The sequence below is a fragment of the Erpetoichthys calabaricus genome, chromosome 8 (assembly GCF_900747795.2).
Source record: "Erpetoichthys calabaricus chromosome 8, fErpCal1.3, whole genome shotgun sequence".
Classification (NCBI taxonomy): Eukaryota; Metazoa; Chordata; class Cladistia; order Polypteriformes; family Polypteridae; genus Erpetoichthys; species Erpetoichthys calabaricus.
Window position 1 is genome coordinate 120,785,967 of NC_041401.2, and position 22,782 is coordinate 120,808,748.

Sequence of the window (22,782 nt, forward strand, 5' to 3'; positions counted from 1 at the left end):
CCGCAGGCAGGAGAGAGTGGTGTATAAACAAAAATTAGGGTTTGGGGAGGGGATGGGGCATGCTGGCATCCACTCTGCCTGCTCATTTTGAAGTATACCTGTGTGATAAAATTTGTCACTTGGGTGAGATTCTGCCTTGATGTCACCAGGCCTGATGTCCATATACAGGAGAGGTGAGCCCTTCAGAGGTACAGGTTAGAGAAGATAGTTAGCAGTCACATCCAGAGTATGTGTGGGTTTTTTTGGAAGGTGTCAACATTTGTTTTTATGATCCAAGTTTAAGGTTCCCTTGAACTCTGCACTGCCCAGAGTCGCCCAACCAGGCATGGGAATGTTTAGCACTAGATGAGGAATTCTCTCATTGTGTGCATTTTTTTGTATGGAAGAGATTGCTTTCTGTGCAGTTTTATTAGAATCTGAAATGCCTGTCAGAGGCATAGAGTTGCCAGCATTAAGGTTTTAAACAGTTGAGCTTTAGATTAAGTGACAGATCTTTGTTAGAGTAGGTACCAGCATGGAACCCAAATGACCTCTTGGAAGGCATCGTTCAGAAATGCAGCTGTTCTCTTAACCCTTTGACTACCTCATTTTATTTTTATGCAATATTCAGTTGAGGTAGTACCTATTTTGGCTTAACTTGAAATCTCGGAATATTTGCTTATGGCAATAATTACACTGCTTACATAATTTGGCAGTATCAAATTAGATCTGTATAAACCAAAATGGGTGCTATTTTTAACACTGTTTGCATGTAATTACAATAATGGTTTTATGAGTTCTTTAGAATATACCACACATCGTTGTTCCCAGTGGGTAAAAATACTTTACATTAACTGAAGTGGTGGAAGTGAGAGGATTACAGATGTGGTTTGTCGTAAAGCTTTATTTGTAAAATAAATTCTGACAAGCGTTGTGTAATGTCCCACTCCAAATCCCCACCCCCCGTAAACTCAGTTTTCTAGGGTTTTGGTTTCTAGATAACATTTTATGGTTATGTTTTGTCTCCATCCCAACCACTCCATTGTGCCTGCTCCTACTTTTTCTTAGCTTTTCGTCAAGATTGTGGAGTTAGGGCGTCATGTAACTAATCTGGTATAGATGGAGGTGTCTTTGGCCGTAAAATGCAAAGATATCTAAAGATAGTTTTTATGTAATTATTTCCAACAGTTTTGCCAATATTTAAAATAAAACCATAAACCAGTAATTTTGAGCTTGAGGTGGAGAACAAGCATGGCATTCATAAACTAAGCTGGAGTTCACACTTGCTGTATACCAGTGGTTCTCAGCCCAAACACGTTACAGGAGTGCCACAAGGTGACCGGCAATAATTATGAAATAGCAACAAAATACTCAAACTTTACAGCAGGGATCTAAAACTTGAGGCCTCAGGGATCTTTTTGAATTCAGCCTGCTTCATCAATATTCTAAATGTTCTATACTGCCAGCAATAACTGTTTTCTCAAAGGCCCCCTTTTATGTCCGTCATATATAGATTGTATCTGTGCTGTATAATTTATCTGTGTTACACTTGCACCTGGCAGTAAAATTTGTCTCCATTATCCACAACTCCCAATAGAGATTGGATGGACTCCACACATACTGACAGCAGTTTGGGGTTAGTGGTCTCGTATATTTGTGTTTTAGTGTGATGGCAAACATTTGAGTTTTATGACGGAATTGTTGGGTCTACTTTACTGCTTGTACTGTGGTAATTTTTTAAAGCAGCATAGGCTTCAAGTCTGGCTACACTTTTGTGACTTTTCTGAGCACTGTTATAGCATTACATGCTTTTTTTTCTGTCAGTTTTATGTAAATAGAAAACATATTTCCATTTGTGTTAAAATATGGCTGTGGCCAGTTGGAAATGACTAAATGCTGAATTCAGAGGATAATGATATAACTTCTGTATTTATGAAAGTCTGTAGTGTCAAATTCATAGTATTAGGTTTAAACTGATTGATACAAGTATTCTTTCTCAGAAATACTTAATCCATGTTGTTCATTTTAAGCTGAAGCTGAATTAGTCATAAGCAACTTTTTTCTGTGGTGTCAAATTGTTTTGGTAATGGTCATTTATCCAAAAAGCCTACTTGTTTTGTTATACTAGCTAAGCACCACTGTAATGGCAGTTTTTTTTTTTTAAATGTTCTATCTTCTGCCCTGTGTGTGTTTTTAGCATGTGTTTGTATGTCTTTTCACCCGCACATTCCCGTAAAGCCTGCTTCTCACACTCTACTTTCAAAATGCCTTTCCTGCCTTCTGTCCAGTTTTATTATTTCCACCTTTGGAAGCGCCTCTTTCAGCATGACCCATGCGCCTTTACCTTTACTCCTCCTCCTCATCCTTCTCAAGCTCAAACTTCCTCTTTTGTTACAACATTGCTCAGAGAGACTGGACAAAAGTTATTATTATTATTATATAGTAGATTAGGGAATTCAAGCACTAGTTTTTAAAAACTTTAGTAAAAGCAAGCAGTTTAATTGGCCTGTTTTATATTGTTTAAAAAAAATGCAGGCAGTGTAATGGCATTGGTAGCAAGCATGCTTTTGTTAATTTTAAATTTCAAGGAAGTGCAAAAGACTAGCAAAAGTACAAAATGGTAATTATGGCTTTTGTAGTGGGGCTTCACATCCTCGTGGTACATTGGGAATCCATGGAGGAAAAGATGTTAAACTGCTGCCATATATTGTGGTTGTATAACTGAGTGTGGGGAGTCCATCTAATATGCAAGTGTATGCCTTGGACACAGTTTTTAAATTTCTGCTAGTGTCTGAAAGCTGTCCTGACCTGTTTGATCAAGGTATATAAATTTTGACATCCTTGGGTATGCCTTAGCATAGCTCCCTTTGTTTAGGACAAAAATACAATACAATACAATAGTTTATTTTTGTATAGCCCAAAATCACACAGGAAGTGCCGCAATGGGCTTTAACAGGCCCTGCCTCTTGACAGCCCCTCAGCCTTGACTCTCTAAGAAGACAAGGAAAAACTCCCAAAAAAACCTAGTAGGGAAAAATGGAAGAAACCTTGGGAAAGGCAGTTCAAAGAGAGACCCCTTTCCAGGTAGATAGGGCGTGCAGTGGGTGTCAAAAGAAGGGGGTCAATACAGTACAGTACACAGAACAGAACAATTTCTCAATATAGTAAGAAATAAAAAATATAAATTTTAGAAGTACAGAGCAGAATTTAACAGTAGATGATATATCCCATAATAAGATTTGGATTTGTGTAGAGTCCTGGAGACCTCATCCTTCAAGCTGCCTCCCCCATTTGGTCATTCCACAGCTGAAACAGTGCTGGGCCAGCCAATCCGATGAAAGGACCCCTCTCTCCCACGATTCCTGCAATCCTCCATCTGGGATGACTTTTCCTTAGGCAGGCAAAACAACTTGGCAGGTGGGCCATGGCACCAAGTGCCACATTTGAGTACCAAGAAGAAAAACAGAATAAGTGAGGGTTAGTATATAATTATAACTGTCATGTTACTTATGTTTAAGTGCTAATGACTAACAACAGAGAAGCAGTCTGTACAGTTAATCAGCAGCTCTAGTCAGGATATGCTAAACTGAAGTAGTGAGTCTTCAGCCGGGATTTAAAAGCTGAGACCGAAGGGGCATCTCTTATAGTAGCAGGCAGACCATTCCACAGTTTAGGGGCCCTGTACCTAAAAGCTCGACCTCCCACTGTTATTTTATTAATCCTTGAAATCATAAGCAGACCGGCATCTTGAGATCTTAATGTGCGCTCTGGTTTGTAAGTCATGATAAGTTCAGACAAGTAAGCTGGACCTCGACCATTTAATGCTTTATATGTTAAAAGAAGGATTTTGAAATCTGCCCTAAACTTAAGCGGGAGCCAGTGTAAGGATTTAAGAACTGGAGTTATGTGTTCGTATTTTCTTGTTCTTGTAATAATTCTCGCAGCCGCATTTTGGATTAACTGGAGGCTGTATAAAGAACAGTTTGAACATCCAGTGAACACCGCATTGCAGTAGTCAATCCTACTAGAGATAAATGCATGAATTAGTTTCTCAGAATCCTGTTTATTTAAAAAGCGCCTTAATTTCCTAACATTTTTAAGATGGAAGAAACATGTTTTGGACAACTTTGTAATATGCGCTTTAAATGACATGCTAGAGTCAAAGATAACTCCTAGATTGCGGGCTGATTCAGTAAAATTGACTGGGATTCCCACTGAGTTAAATGATGACAAAATATTGTTAACCAAAAAAAGGTTAACTTAACTCTTTTAGGGCTAATTTTTTTTTTTTTTTCCTCCTAGGGCTGAATATTTTTCCAAAAACTAACATTTTTTAAAAAAACACAAAGCAATTGTTTAACATATCAAATCAACAAAAAATATTTACTTTTGACAAATATTACTGTCTTGCATTTTGTATGAGCCTGCATACTCTATGATTTCACATACATATCACATACATTTTACACAGCAAAGTCCTGCAAAGTCTGATCTCGCTCAAAGCAGCCAATTTCAGTCATTGCCTCATTGCACTCCTTACAATATGTGTTGCTTTGGTGCCTATTTTTCAATTGTCTGTTGCTGCACTTTCTCACATATATTGTTAGTGTGTACTGTAGAGAGACAAGTCACCCATTTGCCATCGTGCCATGCCACTGCCACCAAGTTTTCTGCCTGCATGAAAACCGTATTGTCACCTCTTTTCATCTTCTGAAACTTTATGAACTTTATGTATGGCATTATAGCCTGGCTCACCCCATGGGATTTGGTTCTGTTTATTACAGAAGTGAATAAAACTTTGCAGCAGCACGTACCTATCACCACGCTGCATAACCTGTCCAAAGCCACCAGGGGACAAAACATGCTCCCTGAAGTTATATCACCAGTTCTGTCCCATCTCTATTTGTAATGCCACAGTGCGCTTCATCTCGTCTTTTGTTGTGGGTTTCCACTTTGAAAAACGAGAATGCGATGCAAACGCAGCCCACGATTCAAAAAAATTCTCTGCCTACTTGTTTGTCTCGTCTGACAGTAGCTGAAAAGCAGCATCAGGAGAGAGCAGCCTGAAGTACAGCAGCTGGTGATCTGTCGTGTCCAACAGCAAGCCATGCCGTCTTGTAAACTCCGGTAGCCAGATCAGCTCTCAACGGATCAATGTCTGTGTATTTATCCCATGCGAACCTTGCCGTAGATGCATCGGCTGCGCGAAGGCACTCAACTGGCAGCAGATCCGCTGGCGCGGCATCGGCTGGTGTCTGATCAGCTGATGCCGGCTTTTCACTCTCTTGCTTGATCTCCTGATCACTGCCAATAAAATCCAATTCTGACAAATCAAGAGTCTGACTCCGCGATAATGCGCAAAACATCGTCTGCCGAGTGTTTTCTTTTCTGCACTCGCTTCGCTCCCTTGTCACATGTCGATGCCATCTTGCCATTGTTTACATTTCGCAACTCACGCACACGCAAGGATTATTTGCCGAGTCTAACATTCCTCCAAGCACAGAGGGAATGCCTGTGACGTGACAGTGAGATTTGTCGCCATTAACAGCTGATTGTCGCCCTCTATCCCAGGATGTTGACTTTTGTCGACATTCGCCTTCAACCCCTCCTGTCGACAGAAGTCGACATCCGCCCTAAAAGAGTTAATTATGCTATGTATTCCTGGTACCTGCACAACTTCTGGAGCTGCTGCTTTAGCCTCATACTTGCAGCACTGTGCATCTAAGGTGTGTTTTAACATGCTTTCAAGAATGAATGTGATTTCTGTCTGAACTAGAATTTTACGTGTACTTAGATTTCAGTTTTGTTTTTGATTTGTTTAGTAAGGTATCCTGCATAGGAACAGGCGCAGTGATAACTGCTCATTCACTTCCAGATTAATGTAAGAGTTGCCATTTTTGTTTTACCCAAATACCAACAGAAATGTCATTGTCAATGGCAGTGAATTTTTTGTGGCCCAGTATTGTTTACCGGTGGATTTATTTATGATGAGAGTTTAAAAAGGTCTATTCATATGGACTTTTGACTTTGTTCCCTATGGGATGTTTTCAGTCTCCTCTGGAATCTTATTCTGCTGTTCACAAAATCTGTCTGAAATTTTCAGAGTTAAAGGCCATCATGGAGACAACAAATGAATGTGGTGCTTGCTCGTGAGTGAATCTCTCTCTAGCCACACACACCCCCCACCCCCCAATGAGTATGAACAAGTGCTCTGCCCCATTTTTATCTGGATCATTGGGGCAGAAAGCTTCATGAAACTGGAAGATTCTTGGCGACCACACAACAATTTAAAGCTGTCCTGAAGTGTTTTACCCAGTTTTGGGCGTATATACAAAAATGTTTGGGTGATGTTTTTCAAAATCTCAGATGTTGCCCCAAGTGCAAGTTGAGCAACTGGTTGTCTTCTTCCTGACAGCACTCTTGCTCATTGAGCCACCAAGACAATTCTCTTCATTGGTGCCTATGGGGTCAACCTTTTAGATGTCTGACTGAGCCCCTTATGATTTGTGGCTGTTCCCCAAAATCAAGGCTATTGTGTGGAAAATGCTTCCAAGGACTGAGAGGACATGACCAAGACAAATGAAACTCTCATCATGTTATGTATTTGACATTTGTAGGTTTGTGTATAGTACTTGTGGATGCTGCACTAGACTGGGCAGTGGAAGCCTGTCCTCTTATTCTTGGTTTTCTAATGGACCAATTCTGTTGACTGCAACAGTATTAGAAACTAAGACCACTTTTTGATGAGCCAATTTCTCTTGTGCTTATGTTGATTGCATCCCCAGGTTTATTCCGCTTAGTCATCCTGTCTTGGTAATGCTTTTTAAAAACTGAGAATGTGTTTAGTTTTTGTGTTTAGACTTTTTCAAAGTATACCCTGGCATGATTTCTAGTAACCCTATCCATTGACCTCCCAGGAATTTGGGGAAAATGTTCTGGGCTATGTTAAGCCAGAAAAATCGTAATTTTCACTTTTTTTAGTATTTCTCTGCAAAAGTAGCAGTTTTATTTCTTCCTCTTCTGCAGGGTTATATTTCAAATGTGTTAGTACACTATACGTCATTAGTAAGGCTGTCTGGAAACAAAGCTGGTGTTTTATGAGTTGCTTAGGTTCATTATAGTTAAGCTTCATTGGCTCATTGCCGTGATCTTAAGACCAGTTTCAGTAAAATGTCAAGTTGTCTTCTAGTTTGGTTGATTTGTTAAGGACTTCCTGGGCTAACTGCAGTGAGGACGTAGTCCTCATTCAACCACATTGTGTGTTTGTACACTTGAAGGCATAGTATTACCTTCACTTCCACTGCATTTTGTTTACAGCTGTACTGTAAAATGTGCCTGTCAAAGGGTTAATTGTCAATCTTTATACGTGGTCTTTAAGAGTAGCTTCTAGGTTCTAAGTGGCTTATATATATATATTTTAAACAACACAAGTATTTCATTCAAGTGACTGATTGAACTCTGATTAAAACATTCATGAAATTACCTGTTGCTGCATTTGCCTCTAAAGTTTACTTGGGTATTTAGCATTAAGGCTGTGCACAACTGAATAATGCCCTGGTCTCCTTTGACTTTTTTTTAAATTGTAAAGATTAAAAATCTGCATCCAGCCAGGTTTGGGTTTTTACTGGGCCTCCTGCTTCTCTGAAATCTAATATATTACTTGGCCAGAGAGCAGCATAGCAACCCTTTGTTGAACAGTTCTGTTTTAGACTTGTTGAATATTCTACCTCAGGATAGATATTCAACCGTTAAGTCTAATTACAAGACAAAACCATTTTCACAATCCATAGTGCTGATGTTTATTTTGAACAGAACTGGCTCTAATGAAGGTGCCGGAGGTTACATGAAGTTATGCAAACACATTTGACTTTAATTCTGACATGCTTGAGTTAAATATCACACTCTTGACATTTAGGCTCAATACCAGACTTTGTCTTTGCACCAGACCATTTTAGTATTTCTTGCTTGGATTTTCTTCAGCTTTTCTGCAAAGTGCTAATGTATCAAAATATCTAATATGTAGGGAAGATCAGGTTTGGCATTATTTCCCCCAAAAGGTCTGTTTTTGAAATGTCAACCATGTCACATTTTAGCAGTCCTCACTCTTCCATGCAGGGGGGGGGGGGGGGGGGGGGGGTTTGGAACAGGTTTTCATTATTGGATTTCAAGGTATACAATGCTATAGAGCAGGGGCGTCGAACTTCAGTCCTAGAGGGCCGCAGTGGCTGCAGGTTTTCATTCTAACCATCTTCTTAATTAGTGACCAATTTTTGCAGCTAATTCTTTTAATTAACTTGACTGAGGCCCTTTAGTTGTCTTTTTCCTTAATTAGCAGCCAAACAATAATGAGACACAAAACAAACCACCACATCACACACTATCTGAAAATAAAGGTGATGGTCTCAGTAAGGTTGATCTCTCAACATACCAAAACACTTTGACGATGTTCTTATAAAAAAACAGAAAATCAACAGTTTTGGAAATGTCTGCTATTGCAGAACAAGAGCAGCAACAAGCCGTGGAATTAAATAACTGGTTTAATTAACAGCAAGCATCGGCTTCTCATTAAGAAACTGGTTGGAGTTTGAAGCCCCAGTTTAAGCTGGTCATCTGTTGGCTCATTTCACATCTCATTTCTGTTTGGCTGTCATTTAATGAGGAAACAAACCAATTCAGAGGACTGAATCCTTCTAACATGGCTGTTAAAATAAAGGGGAAAAAAGTGAATTAGCAGTAGAAACTGGTCGCTGATAAGGAAAATGGGTTAGAATGAAAACCTGCAGCCACTACGGCCCTCCAGGCCTGGAGTTTGACACCAGTGCTATAGAGCAACCAGTATTTGTTTGTTACAGATGTGCCTAAATTGGTTGCTCTCCATGTAAATTGCAATGCTACTTCTGAAAATTTTTGAACTACTGAAAACAGTATTGAGAAAATTATGCCAGCACTTGGTCTCCATGGATTAATATAGACAAGAAGGAATAAGGTGTGTAATAAGGTATGTCGTAATTTTTTTTTTAATTTCTTTGAGGAAAGCGAGTGTTTAGCTTACTTGTTCAAGCAGCGGATATTAAAATGGTTTGGTATACAGTAATCCCTCCTCCATCGCGGGGGTTGCGTTCCAGAGCCACCCGTGAAATAAGAAAATCCGCGAAGTAGAAACCATATATTTATATGGTTATTTTTATATTGTCATGCTTGGGTCACAGATATGCGCAGAAACACGGGAGGTTGTAGGGAGACAGGAACGTTATTCAAACACTGCAAACAAACATTTGTCTCATTTTCAAAAGTTTAAACTGTGCTCCATGACAAGACAGAGATGACAGTTCCGTCTCACAATTAAAAGAATGCAAACATATTTTCCTCTTCAAAGGAGTGCGCGTCAGGAGCAGAGTCTGTCAGAAAGACAGAGGAAAGCAAACAAATCAATAGGGCTGTTTGCTTTTAAGTATGCAAAGCACCGCAGCACAAAGCTGTTGAAGGTGGCAGCTCTCACCCCCTCCGTCAGGAGCAGGGAGAGAGAGAGAGAGACAGAGACAGACAGAGTTTGTTTTTCAGTCAAAAATCAATACGTGCCCTTCGAGCTTTTAAGTATGCGAAGCACCGTGCAGCATGTCCTTTTGAGGAAGCAGCTGCACAAAAGATAGCAACGTGAAGATAATCTTCCAGTATTTTTAGACGAGCGTCCTTCTCGTCTAGGTGTGCGAACAGCCCCCCTGCTCAATCCCCCTACGTCAGGATCAGAGAAAGTCAGCGCAAGAGAGACAGAAAAGTAAGCCGGGTAGCTTCTCAGCCATCTGCCAATAGCGTCCCTTGTATGAAATCAACTGGGCAAACCAACTGAGGAAGCATATACCAGAAATTAAAAGACCCATTGTCCGCAAAAACCCGCGATATATATTTAAATATGCTTACATATAAAATCCGCGATGGAGTGAAGCTGCGAAGCGCGATATAGCGAGGGATTACTGTATGCTCACTTGCCCTGGTAGGCTTGTAAGTGTAGCCCATATGTCAAACATTGATCTTTTCCATTAATGAGTCATTTGGCTGCCATCTAGTGTGAAAGACATCATTGTAAACAATATGGAAAGGCGCCAATCCTGTTCTGCTCTCTGTAGTAGAGTAACACTTCTGTATTCACACTCTGGGTTGGTTTAACTGATTTTTGCCAGAATGTAAAATCCACATCTGTTTTGTTATGGATTGCCAGATGCTCACTGTGTTAAGGCATTTGGCATCTTTTTTTTTTATTTTTGGGTAACCTTTTTTCTCCATGTAATTTACACTGTTATGCCCTACTGAGAAATACTTTTAATGGAAACAGAAGGTGCCGAGAGCCTTCTCAGTGTCACTTGTTTTTGAAGCTGTTGAGTACCTGTGCAGAGTTCAGATTGTGGAAGGTAAGTTTCAATAAATTACAAGTATATGTTGACTGACTGGTAGTTTGCTTTGTTATAGAAGGTGGCAGAGGGACTGCTTATCTTACTGAATTGTGGCAGCTTGCAAGTAATAAAATTGTAAAAGAAATCAGCCATAATTATACAGCCATAAATGTCGAAAATTTAGACAAGCCAACTGAATACAGATTATGGTTAGAGATTAGAATTTACATCTGATAACCTTTGACACTCCTGGAAATGCTTTCAAAGTTCTGAAAGTTGAATCTTGGGCTAGGATGGTAATTCTTGAAACTTGTCTTAAAAGGCAGACAATACATTTCTGTAATAGCGCTATATTGACAAACTATTTAATAATATGCTGCTTTAACCACAGTCTTGATAAATTTAAAAACTATCAATTGTAAGTTTCATTTTGTAATTTAGCTTTTCTTGCAACAAATACCAATGTTGTGATTGTCTTTGGAGATGTAACAGATTTTACAATAGAGCCATTTAAGAAATAGGTATTTTCCATTTGAACAAGTGAAAGTGCTTGGGAAGCACAAGAGTAAAGATGGCTAAAGATTGTGTTTGAATGAGATATAAATGACCATATGTAAAAGAATGGAGCATGGCCTACATCTAGGACCAGAAGCATAGTAGGTTGTCCATTAAATTTTATTTTTTCTTTAAACCAATTTAATTGCAGCCTGTCTTTGTAGGATGAAGCCGAAGGCGTGACATAATCCTGCAGTGCTAATTCTTTGTAGGGCACCATTGCATGCACATGTGTACTTGGGCTAGTGTAGTGTATAATGTTAATTGTACTCCACTTTTTTGAGTGGGAGTAAGAGAAAGAGAGAGAGGTTAGCAGCACGCGCTGATACAGTGCATTGCCGCACCCATCACACGACAAACCTCTCTGTTACTCCCACTCAGACATGTATAATGTTCATTGTACTCTACACTAGCCCCAGTACACCTGAAGGTTGCTGGTTCGTATCCTGTAAATGCCAAAAGGGACTCTGTTGGGCCCTTGAACAAGGCCCTTAACCTGCAATTGCTCTGTCCTGGGTATGACGTTAATCTGCATCCTCTCCTGCATGTAGGCCCTCCAACCTACAGGGAAAAACTTGGGGGTTGGTGGCAGAATTGGCACTCCAGCCACCATAAAAACCTCACACTGTTCCACTCCATCTGAACTGCAATTAAATACTTATCACAGAGTAATATGCATTTGGTACCTTTTCTAGGGTGTTTCGATAGAAGTAGCAGATGCTTATTCTAGCACTTCAGTAGGATGGTTGTGTTGTAGTGGTTTTAGAAAATAAAATGGCTAAAGTCACCAGGACCCAGTTCCAAAAGGATTCTAACAGGGTTGAAGCTCCGGAGAATTATTGATGTGCATTGGTACTGTCCCTTTTGTTGTAAAGGAAGGAAATATATTAAAGTAGGTTTTTATTCGCCTCAAATTATACATACATTACAATATGTAGTGAAATCCATAGTTGCAATGCTTCAGAACTCAGCATTTAATAGGAATATAAAATCTATACATAAATATCAAAAAATAATTATGGTGAAAGTTCAGTAGAATGCATTATCATAGAATTATAAAACGTGATAAGTAACTAAACTAGGTACAAGCCTTAGATGTTATTGTGTAGCATAACATTTGCTCAAATCCTCTTCTGTCTTGGCTGCCATTTCTTACTGATTTCAACAAATTAAGTTATCTAGGAATTTTGTTGTGAATTCCCAATGTAACTGATACAGCTGGATATTTTAAACTGCTAATAGATGAGGCTTTACAGCTACTTGGTTTAGCTCACACTAGCTGGTATGCAGTGGTTCTTATCCTTGGTCCCAATGCATATCCCCAACTGTATTTTTATTCTCAATTCCTGCCATTGGCTGGATTGCTGAGCCTTGCTTGGGTTAATTACTGTCTTTCTTTCTTTTTTTTTTTTTTTTCTTTTTTTTTTAACGGTCAAGTTGAAGTTTTTCTCCACTTTCATGTTTCAAAGGAATGGTAGCAAATGTCACAAGAGCAGATGAGTTTCCACCAGCTTACTTGTAAAGGCTATGTTGAATACTGGCTATTATCAAAACAGCTGCCTGGTGAGTACATGGGCACGAATGGAACTGAATAAGCATCTCCTTTTTCAGATAAATTGTAATTTGCATTGAGGCCTGCTGTTTAATCTTCAATTTGAAGGGAAGATGGATGCAATTAAGGGAGCAGACTTAATGAATATGTGGAATGAAAAGTTCTTAAGGCAAGACTTCCTCGTTGAATGTTGTAGCGACTTAATTTTCTTCCAGTCTTACTATAATGGCTTTTGCCTGTACAATATGTTAGCGGTACTGTTAAATTTGTGTGTATTTCCAGGGAATTTCACAAGACTTTCCAGTCAGCATTTTTTGGAGAAACGTGGTCATTGCTTTCCTGCTTAGTCCACAAAAAAGCAATTGAGGATTACCTTCATTATTTTTTTTTTGATCAATATAAAAGGCAAATTAAATTCATTAAACATGTATTTCATCTTCTCAAATACAAAGCAACCACATATGCTTTTTATAAATAACTTCAATATTAAAAACTGTTTAATCAGGTGAAAAGATGTCATCTTGGCCATTTCAACAAGCATTTTCTTTTCCTTATTGCCCCACTGGGGACTACCACTTTGAGGGAGCCACTAGGAAACTTGTTTCCGAAGTATCTGCAATATGCAATTGAATTGATTGTCTTCTGTCATATGTAAAAACTATGGGTTTTTTTTAATGGTATGGTTATAATATACAGGGTGAGCCAAAATGAAGTACCACATTTCTCAAGGTCATTGCCTGAGGTAGAGGCAGTCGAGTGGGTTGGGGGTCCTTTGCTAGGCAATCCCTTCTAGTTTTCAGTTGGCAACATGCCTTGGTCCAGTGCACACCGTGCTTACGCTTTTGGAAAACAAATCCATCACTGCAGCGCACCTTCTGAACGCATTTCAGCATTTCTCCGAACGGTGATGTTCCAAATTGGGGAAAACAATTCTTCAGTTGGTGGCTAAGCTTAGACAGACTGGTGCAACATTGAACAGAAAATCTCTAGGCCATACTCGGACAGTGCGAACACCTGAAAACATCCAAGCTGTAAGGGCATCAATTTTGCAGTCTCCTAGACGTTCAGCGCGCAAACATGCTTCTGCCTTAGGCATTTTCCAACACATCTTTGAGGAGGATTTTGCATGAGGACCTTTAATTTCTATCCATACAAAATGATGGTAGTGCAGGAACTCGCTGGGAGAGCCATAGAGAGTTGAGTGAACATTCTGCAAAATGTTCAAGATGCCATTGTTATGTGCAGCGACAAGACATTTGCATGGCTGCGTAAATATGCATAACTTTCGCCATTGGGCTGAAACTAACCCTCGTGAACTTCATCAGAGACCCTTGGACAGTTGAGTGTTTTACAGTTTGGTTTGCGGAATTTGGCATTGTTGGCCCTTGCTTTTTTGAGGTGGGAGGCGCAACGGTCACCGTTACTTCAGAACGTTACATTGAAATGCTAGAGAACTTATTTTGGCCCCAACTGGTGGAAATGGATGTGGTGGATCCCTGGTTTCAACAGGATGGAGCACCAGTTAATACAGCGCGGAGATGCATGCATGTTTTGCAGGAGATGTTTCTGGGGAAGCTGATCTCCTTGTGCGGCAAAGTTGGGTGGCCTTCACGTTCGCGTGATATCTCTCTGCAATTTCTTGTGGGGATGTTCAAGTGAAAGGTGTAGACATACCGATCTGAAAACCTTGAAGCCCTCAAGGATGCTATTCGCCACAAAATCACCAGTATTCCTCTTGAGATGCCAGAATGAGTCATGCAAGTGTTTAGAGTGTATTGCTAATTATGGCCACCACATAGAGGCCATCGTTTATAAGATACGATGAAAAAATCTCTTTTGTATACCCTTTCTTGTGTCATAATGAAATTTATTTTATCTTGTAGCTTTTTTGTAGAATAAACGTTTGAAATATGGTATTTCTTTCTGGCTCACCTTGTGTTATATACAGTGCTTTGCTAAACTCACTTTTCTGAAAATGTAAAATGATACATACATCTGTGATTGCAGGTAAAATAAGAGTATTTAATGCTACTACCTATAAATAGCATTAAAACCAACACACCGTTCCTACTCCATGTAAAACTGTAACGCTCTTAATAATTGGTCATTTTAAAACAAAGCCTTGAAATTATTGTCTTGTTCCCGATATCCACAACTTTCCAAAAAGTAATTGCCTGCTTCCTTGCTTTCCCACCAAGTTGAGGTGAAATATTTTGGTAAAGGCACCGAATGAATAATTAGATATTTGTCTTCAAGGAGAAACTTTGCATTTTACCTAAGCTCATTAAATAAAGTATACTCCCACATTGATCAGAGCACATACCAGAATTAAAAAGAAAAAACTGACTTGGCAATCCAGTGAGGCATTATACAGGACTATTGTCGTTGGCATAAAGGAGCCCCAGTAGTGTTTCTTAGCACACTTCTACTGAATAATTGGATGGCTGGAAGTCCTCAGTGTGTCTGAAAGAGATTGTGCAGCAATGTTCATAATGGCACTCAGATTTTTATTTTTTTTTTAAACTACCTCAAGGTGGGTCCACAGTACATCACATAACAGAGCCTAGCTTGTTTAATTGTGCCTCTCCAAGTAATGTGACCCCAGCATGCTGCAGTATAGAAAATTACACTGGTCATCACAGCTTTATAGAACATGTAAAGGATGTCACCACTCACATTAAAGGAGTGCAATCACCCAAGTAAAGAGTCTCACCTACCCTTTCCTATATACTTCCTGTGTTATGAGACCAGTCCAACCGGCGATTGATGTGGACACCCAAGTACTTGTGCGAGTGTACTATATCTACATCCACTTTCAGGGATTGAGTGTAGAGGCACTTTTGGGGAAAATCAATAACCAGTTCCATGGTTTTGTTGATGGGTTGCAAGCTGTTCTTTCAGCACCTGAAAAAACCTAAAGTTCTCAGTCCAACTCCTATACTGTGTCTCATCCCCTTATCAATCAGTGCAGAGTCAGATGAGACTTTATGCATGTGACATGACCAAGTGTTATATGAATAGTCATGAGTGAAGAGGAAGGAGATGGGAATGTTCCTTGTGGTGCACTGGTGTTGCTGACATTCATTTAACAGAAACAGTCCTTAAGTCTCTCAAACGGCAGTCTGCTCCACAGGTAATACATCTTCCAGGACACCATAGGCTCATCTTCCTACATATCCCTGTGTTTAACTCTTAACAGTAATGGCTAGGTTATATTTTAAGCAATGGATAAATTGAAAAACATAATCAGTGATTACCTTTTTAAAGGAGGCTGTTGCTTTTATGAAAAGGAAATCCTGTATTAAATGGGTGGTTTGTACATGCTAATATGTAGTTTTCCCTTAAAGCCAAAAAAGGTGGAATCACAAAGGAAAAACTAGGCAGAAAGTTATAACCCATCAAGCAGCAAAGCACAATGCCACGAACCAAGCACTTTTTATCTTATGTGTACCTGTGCGGTTTCTTTCACTGACTTAACATCATTCCTAAACATGTTAAGTATAAAATGCATGTAGTATGCTCTACATTTTTTTCCCAGATTTTTGTTGCTTGATGAATGAAGGAACGCATTATTGCTGCTGTGTCAAACCATTGGTTTGATATGCTAAGAAGGGCTGAAGATGAGTTAGACTACAGAATTGATGTGTGCTGTGTGATACAAAGGTCACATACTATTTATAAGATTAAAAAGAAAAAAGTTCCTTTAAAATTGGCTTAGATTAAATGTTTTTATGAAACTTCCATGAAATTTTTTAAATCTCCTTCGATTCCATTGCAATGTTATTGCACCTGTGTCATTTCCATAGATATGGTAGCTACACCTCTGCAAACCTTGTGATGCCATAGCTGAGCAGTTAAGTAATGCAGCATAGTTTGCAAGATGTTAACTAGTGCTGTATTCTCTAGATCAATCTGGAATTGGGTGTTAGTCCATCAAAAGGCGGCACACTCATGCACAAGTCCCACACTCCCTCATGTATGCTCAATTCAATGTATTTTTGTGTAGCATTTATTCGTTGTGTGCAGGTTCAGAGTGCACTGTGTGCTACCAGTCTAAGTCACACATCCTTGCAGTTCAGTAAGAAAACCAGAGAACAAGCAAATTCCACACAGTGACCAAGCTACATTTCAAATTCAGGGCTCTGAACGAGTGAAGTGGCAACACAAACTTTGGTAACATCAAAGTGTCAGTATTCATTAGTGTGTCTGCCCTTGGCAGATCGGAACAGAGTTGCAGAGATTGAACATCACAAAATGATATAACAGATGAATTATGTAGTGTTGGATGTGATGACACTAACTTGTATTCTGTATAAGACAACAATCAGTAGTTGGATGTGTTGAACCCCCTAAATGAGCAGGCTGAAAGTTTTAATGTGATGCTAAGTGATTACAACAGGACTGACAATAGTTAATATTGAAAATTGTATTGAAATGTAGTAATCTTTAAAAAAAAAAAAAAAAACATTTGTCAGTTGGTGACCTTTGTCTTGCATGCTGCTTTATGCAGGGGTACTTTTTTTTTTTTTTTCTCTCAGGGTCTTTTTAGAACCCCTTTTCAAACCATTTAATGTGTGTGTCACTTTCAGACTGGGATTATTTATCACAGTCGTGTGGACTGGAATAATAGAATGTATTTGCCTGCATGATCCACTTCTTTCTTTCTTAAATTCAATTATTTTGCTTGTTTTGGTGTTTTTCAGCCTCCTGTGATATCATTTGATATTGAGAGCTGAGCATCCAGCCCAGTCCCTTTATTTGGAGATAGTTTACCATTTTTGACGTTTTCTTAGCAAAATCTTTGGATTAACCTGCTGTTCTTCTGGTTCGGGAGACAATTTTGAAGCCATATCAGATAATGGAAGCAATAGAGTGCAACAAAGACTTGCACCATTATCGGCCGTTTACTTTTGCCTGTGAGCAGGGGAATTTCTTTTATATTGTGCTATTATGTGATTTCTTGGTATGCTCCAAGTTGAAGCATGTCATACATATAGAGTGTAGTGGTTACTAATCCACTCTTTTGTTTGTTTTCTTCATTCCTGCTTATACCTCCACTCTATTGGTTCTCCACTTTTTGTAACCTGCTCTGCTATCCTCAAAAAAAAAAAAAAATAAGACACGTAAGAGTAAGGAGGCAGGGTAATGTGCATTTTTAATTAGATTAAGAACACTGCACGAGTCCTACATCAGTTCTTGAAGCCATTTAGTCCCAGAGTTTGAGGTGGGACTCCAGTTGGCTAAGTGTCTGTCTGCTTGGTCTCTAATCGAACAGATGGCACATAACAAACATTAGCACTGCGTTTATGAATCCTGTACTTAATGGCATGTAACAAACATACCAACTGCTTGGACACACTTCAGTGAGTACATCCAACAGAGAGCAACTCCTGGATAGACAGAAATCAGCTTATCTACCTTGCTAAAAAGAAAACTGTCCGTCTGAGTGCTGTGTGTGTCATTTCATCAGATGGCACATCACAAACATTCATAGCAGTGCATTTTATTAATACACATTTGTGATCCTCCTTCTATTGGAATACCAAATGCAAAGCATTTTATTACTACATGCATTACAAAATACATTATGATAGATGGTGCATTGCAAACAGGCTAAATTTACTACTTAAGTTTTAGCCTGTCTTAGATGTGTAATAGAACTAGTCATCCATAAAGGAATATTCCACCCAAAGATTTTTTTTTTTTTTGTGTGTTACTTTCTCCCACTTACTTTGTAGTGCTGGTCAGGAAAAATTTTTAATCTCGTGGAATGGAAAGAAAAGTTTGGAGGCAATAGTGACCATTGTTTTACAATGGTAACCATGAAAAATGTCCATGGGGGCAGGAACTCTCGAAATACACATTTACAGCATAATGACATAACAGAAGTTTAACATGCATGCTAAAAATACTGTTACATACACCCCCATTCCAAAAAAGGTTGTGATGCTGTGTAAAATGTAAATAGAATGCAATGTTTTTCAAATATCATAAACCCATACTTCACAGTAGAACACAGGAAACCTATCCTATGTTGAAAGTGAGAAAATGTACCACTTTAAGAACAGAGTAAGGTCATTTTGAATTTGATGGCAGCAACATGTTTCAAAGTTGGGAACGGGCCATGTTTACCACTGTGTAGCGTTCCCTCTTTTTTTTAATAAGTCCATTAACATCTGGGAACTGTGGAGACCAGTTGTTGGACTTTCGGGAGAGTAATGTTGTCTCAATTCTTTTCCGATACAGGTTTTTAGCTGCTGGACAGTTCTGGGCCTCCTGTGTCATATTTTTCATTTCATGATATGCCAAATTTTTTCAACTGGTGAAAATTCTGGAATGCAGGCACGCCGATTCAGAACCCGTACTCTTCTACTATGAAGCCGTGCTGCTGTTATAGATGCAGTATGCAGTTTAGCATTGTCTTGCTTAAAAATGCAAGGCCTTCCCTGAAAAAGATGTCTGGATGGGAGCATGTTTTGTTCTAAAAGCTGTAGATCTTTCAGCATTGATGGTGCCTTTCCAGATGTGCAGGCTGCCAATTCCATAGGCACTAATGCACCACCACACCATCAGAGATGCAGGCTTTTGAACTTTGCACTGATAACAAGCTTGATTGTCCCTCTCCCCTTTAGTCCAGAGAACACACTCCATGTTTTCCTAAAATAATTTCAAATATCGATTTGTCTGACCACAGAGCAGTTTTCCACTTTGCCTCAGTCTATTTTAAATAAGCTTTGGCCCAGAGAAGACAATGGCTTTTCTGGGTCATGTTCACATATGGCTTCTTTGCATGACAGAGCTTAAACCTGTAATTGTGGATGGCATTCCAAACTGTGTTCGCAGACAATTTCTAGAAGTGTTCCAGAGTCCATGCAGTGATTTCCATGACAGAATCAGACCTGTTTTTAATGCAGTGCCACCTGAGAGCCCAAAGATCACTGGAATCCAGTATTGATTTTTCAGCCTTGTCCCTTGTGCACAGAGATTTCTCCAGATTCGCTGAATCTTTTGGTGATGTTATGTACTGTAGTTGATGAGATATTTAAAGTCTTTGCAATTTTATGCTGAGGAATATTGTTCTGAAATTGGTCCACAATTTGTAGACCCATCTTTACTTCTGAGACTGTCTCTAAGATGCTGTCTTTATACCCAAAAATGTTTCTGACCTTTTACCAGTTAACCTAATTAGTTGCAAAATGTTCCTCCAGCGGTTTCTTTTTAGTACCACTTACTTTTGTTGCCACCATCCCAACTTTTTTTGAGATGTGTTGCTGCCATCACTTTTCAAAATGAGCTAATATTTTCACTTTCAACATTTGATATGTTTTCTATGTTCTGTTGTGAATAAAATACAGGTTTATGAGATATTCAAATCATTACATTTTGTTTATTTACACTTTACACAGCTTCCCAACATTTTTGGAATTGATGTTGTACTTGCTTCCTCAGCAGTTATCGACACACACATAAACAAGAAATCTAAAGCTTCATTGGATTGCCTTTTTGAATTAAAGAACTACCTCTCCTTCCCCTTTATTGGTCTTCAATTCAGAAGACTTTTTCTCCACACTGTATGAAAACATGAGATTAAAAAAATTTCTCTGTCACCACTGCAAAGTGCATGGGGTAAGTAACATAATAATGAAAAAAATGATTCTTTTGAGTATTCCTAAAAGGGAGGACCCAACCCTGCATGGAATGCTATTGTAGTGCAACATGGCAAATGTGTGACCTTAATTGGTGGATCTTTGGTGTTATTACCAAGATGGGTGCCTTTGTACTCCTCCATGATATAAATCCTTATTAGCCGGTAACATTTTCTGTTACTTTATTTAGTCACACCATTGGTATTGCTCATTGTGAATATTGAAGAGCAGAGTATGATGGCCTGAATGTTGGGTGGTGACATTCACGGTGGCTCATTTTGTTTACAGACTGCTGTTAGATGAGATGATGATTTAATCAGTCGTTCTGTTTATTAATCCATGTAATTCAATAAATGTGAGTATTCATCTGAAGAAGTAGTACATTGTTGTGCTAGTAAAATGTAATTTGATAACTTCCTCGCCTTTATTTAACTTCATAAGTTTATGCTGTTTACCATTAGAATTAAATAATTATTTGTCAATGTTGACCAGGGTGTTAGGAGTGGCATGCTGGCCAATGGAATGGTGCAACTTCTCATTATTTCCAGAATGAGGGGGTTTAATAACAATCTGAGTTGAGTTTTCCCATTCTCACCCTTTCTGTGTAGGTTTTCCTCAGGGGTATTTTTCTTCAGCAAGAAGTTGATTGGCATGTCTAAATTAGTGGGTTTGTGTTTGTATGTTTGTGAGTGCTCCTTGTGGTTGACCTCTTGAGTACACTGCTACCATGACAGACATCACCTTCTTGAATTGGGTAAGCAAGTTTGAAATGGGTAGCCTAGTCATTTGTGCAACTGACTTAGGAGTTTGAGTTTCATCTCCTTTTGCACTAATGTTGGCCTTTTAGTTTGTGTTAAAACAAGAATTATTTTTCAAGCACAACTCTAGTTATATAAAAATTTCCTACCTGAAATATAGGTTAATTACACAGAGAAATTAGCCACTGCTCCCAATGTGGAAAGACCTTACTTCTGAAAGCAATAAAAAATAATCTTAAGGGCAATTTGTATTTGGCTTATACCATTGTGGTGTTCATTGTTTTAAACTATATATATTTTGTTTTTGTGTTAACATTTTGTAAAAAGTCCTTAATAAATAATTTTTCATAATATAGAAGTATGTTTTAATAAAGACATTCATATTTTAGAGGAGTCCTGATTTCAGAGCTGCACGGATTGATAATTCACTGCATGTCATCCGTGTCAACTTTCTTGCCAATATAGAATAGTCCAAGGGCAGATGCTCATCTGTGGACAAATTTTTCAGTAAGCATGGTACTGATTTTTCTGAAGACTGTTTTTAATCCGACCGAAAACCCTCATCAGAAAAATATTCCAAACAGCTCAGCATCAGCTGTGTTCAGACATCCAACACTCACTGTGTGGGAGGACTCGGGCTTAAGCGTGATGAGCAAATTCAAGTTGGTTTTACTACCTTAAAGAAAACACAAATTTGATGATCTGTACCGTGTGAGACCCAACTCTACAAAGTACATTTTAACCATGTCGTACCACTATTAAACAGTCCAAGCTGCTTTTAACAAAGCCTAAAAAAAATTGTAGAAAGCCATCTGTCCTGTCGTGATCTGTGCCATTCACATTTTGTGTCCTGAGGAAAGCGCTCCATTGTCCGGCCTATGTCGGATGCATTGCCGAGTTTCATGACGCTAGTCTGCTTACCCTGCTGAGGCTTTTAATGATGGCCTACCGTGTGGACTGCAGGCAAGGACTTCAAGTTGAAAGAAGCCAATGATTTTTTTTTTTCTTCTTCATGGCAGGAGGATGAGGGCCTGCAGTGCTGCAACTGTGAAATGAAGTGGGTATGGAAACAGGCTGATGCACAATGCTCTGGAGATACCGGGAAGTCCCGGCCCTCTTGTGATCTTAAAAGGGCATTCTTCTGGGTCCATAAATAGGATTAATTTCTCTCATTTACTCGGCAGCTCAAATTGGACTGTTAATATTTAACCATAGATCTTGGGACTTCATGGTTATGAGAGGCACCTAAATGACCCCTGGTACATTTACATATTTAGCTGATGCCTTTATCCAAAGCGACTTTTAATATTTGACACAATTGGTTACGTTTTTTTTTTCCCCCTGATTGGAGCACAGGCAGGTCAAGTGACTTGCTCAAGGTTACTCAGTGGCAGGATTTGAACCCCACAACCTTGGGGTTTGAAGTCCAAAGCCTTAACCTCTACATTCCCTGCTTGGATGTTTCATGAGTCCTCAATGAGACCCCTCTGTTTCAGGTGGTGACCCAAGCTGCTGCTGCTGGTTTCAGAGGACTTTTGGTTGTGATCTCTACAGGCTGCATGACCGCTACATGGATTGAGTACTTTAGTGGACACTAAACAGTCCAGCTGATATGTGTGTGTCTATTCAGTGACAATTGTCTTCCAGTGGTGATGAATTGACTGAATTTTTGTAAAAGGCAAATAGATGCTACATCCTCCTCCACTTAATATTGAAAGCTGACCAGCATAACACTGGCTGGTGCAAAGCAATTACAGATCCTTGAGTTTTCCACAGATTTTGAAGTATAATACCCTTGCCGATAATAAAAACTGCAGTTAAGTTTGCAACAGCAAATTGCTGTAGCTCATCCACAGTTGACCTTGTGTGATGTTTGTTGAAAACTTCCACATTTCTCAAAAAGC

The 22,782-nt window shown here is 39.1% G+C and overlaps 1 protein-coding gene and 1 long non-coding RNA gene across 3 annotated transcripts in view; both read left to right on the plus strand.

Annotated features, from left to right (window-relative positions):
* Positions 1 to 22,782, plus strand: part of ssu72 (SSU72 homolog, RNA polymerase II CTD phosphatase) — a 48,611-nt gene that overhangs the window by 23,197 nt on the left and 2,632 nt on the right. The gene's annotated exons all lie outside the window — the stretch shown is intronic.
* LOC127528890 (uncharacterized) lies at positions 3 to 20,882 on the plus strand. Of its 2 annotated transcripts, XR_007935501.1 has the most exons (3): positions 3 to 8,173; positions 8,816 to 17,257; positions 17,309 to 20,882. It is a non-coding gene; the product is annotated as an uncharacterized LOC127528890 (long non-coding RNA). The 2 variants fall into 2 exon arrangements; XR_007935500.1 differs by having other exon boundaries at positions 8,816 to 20,882.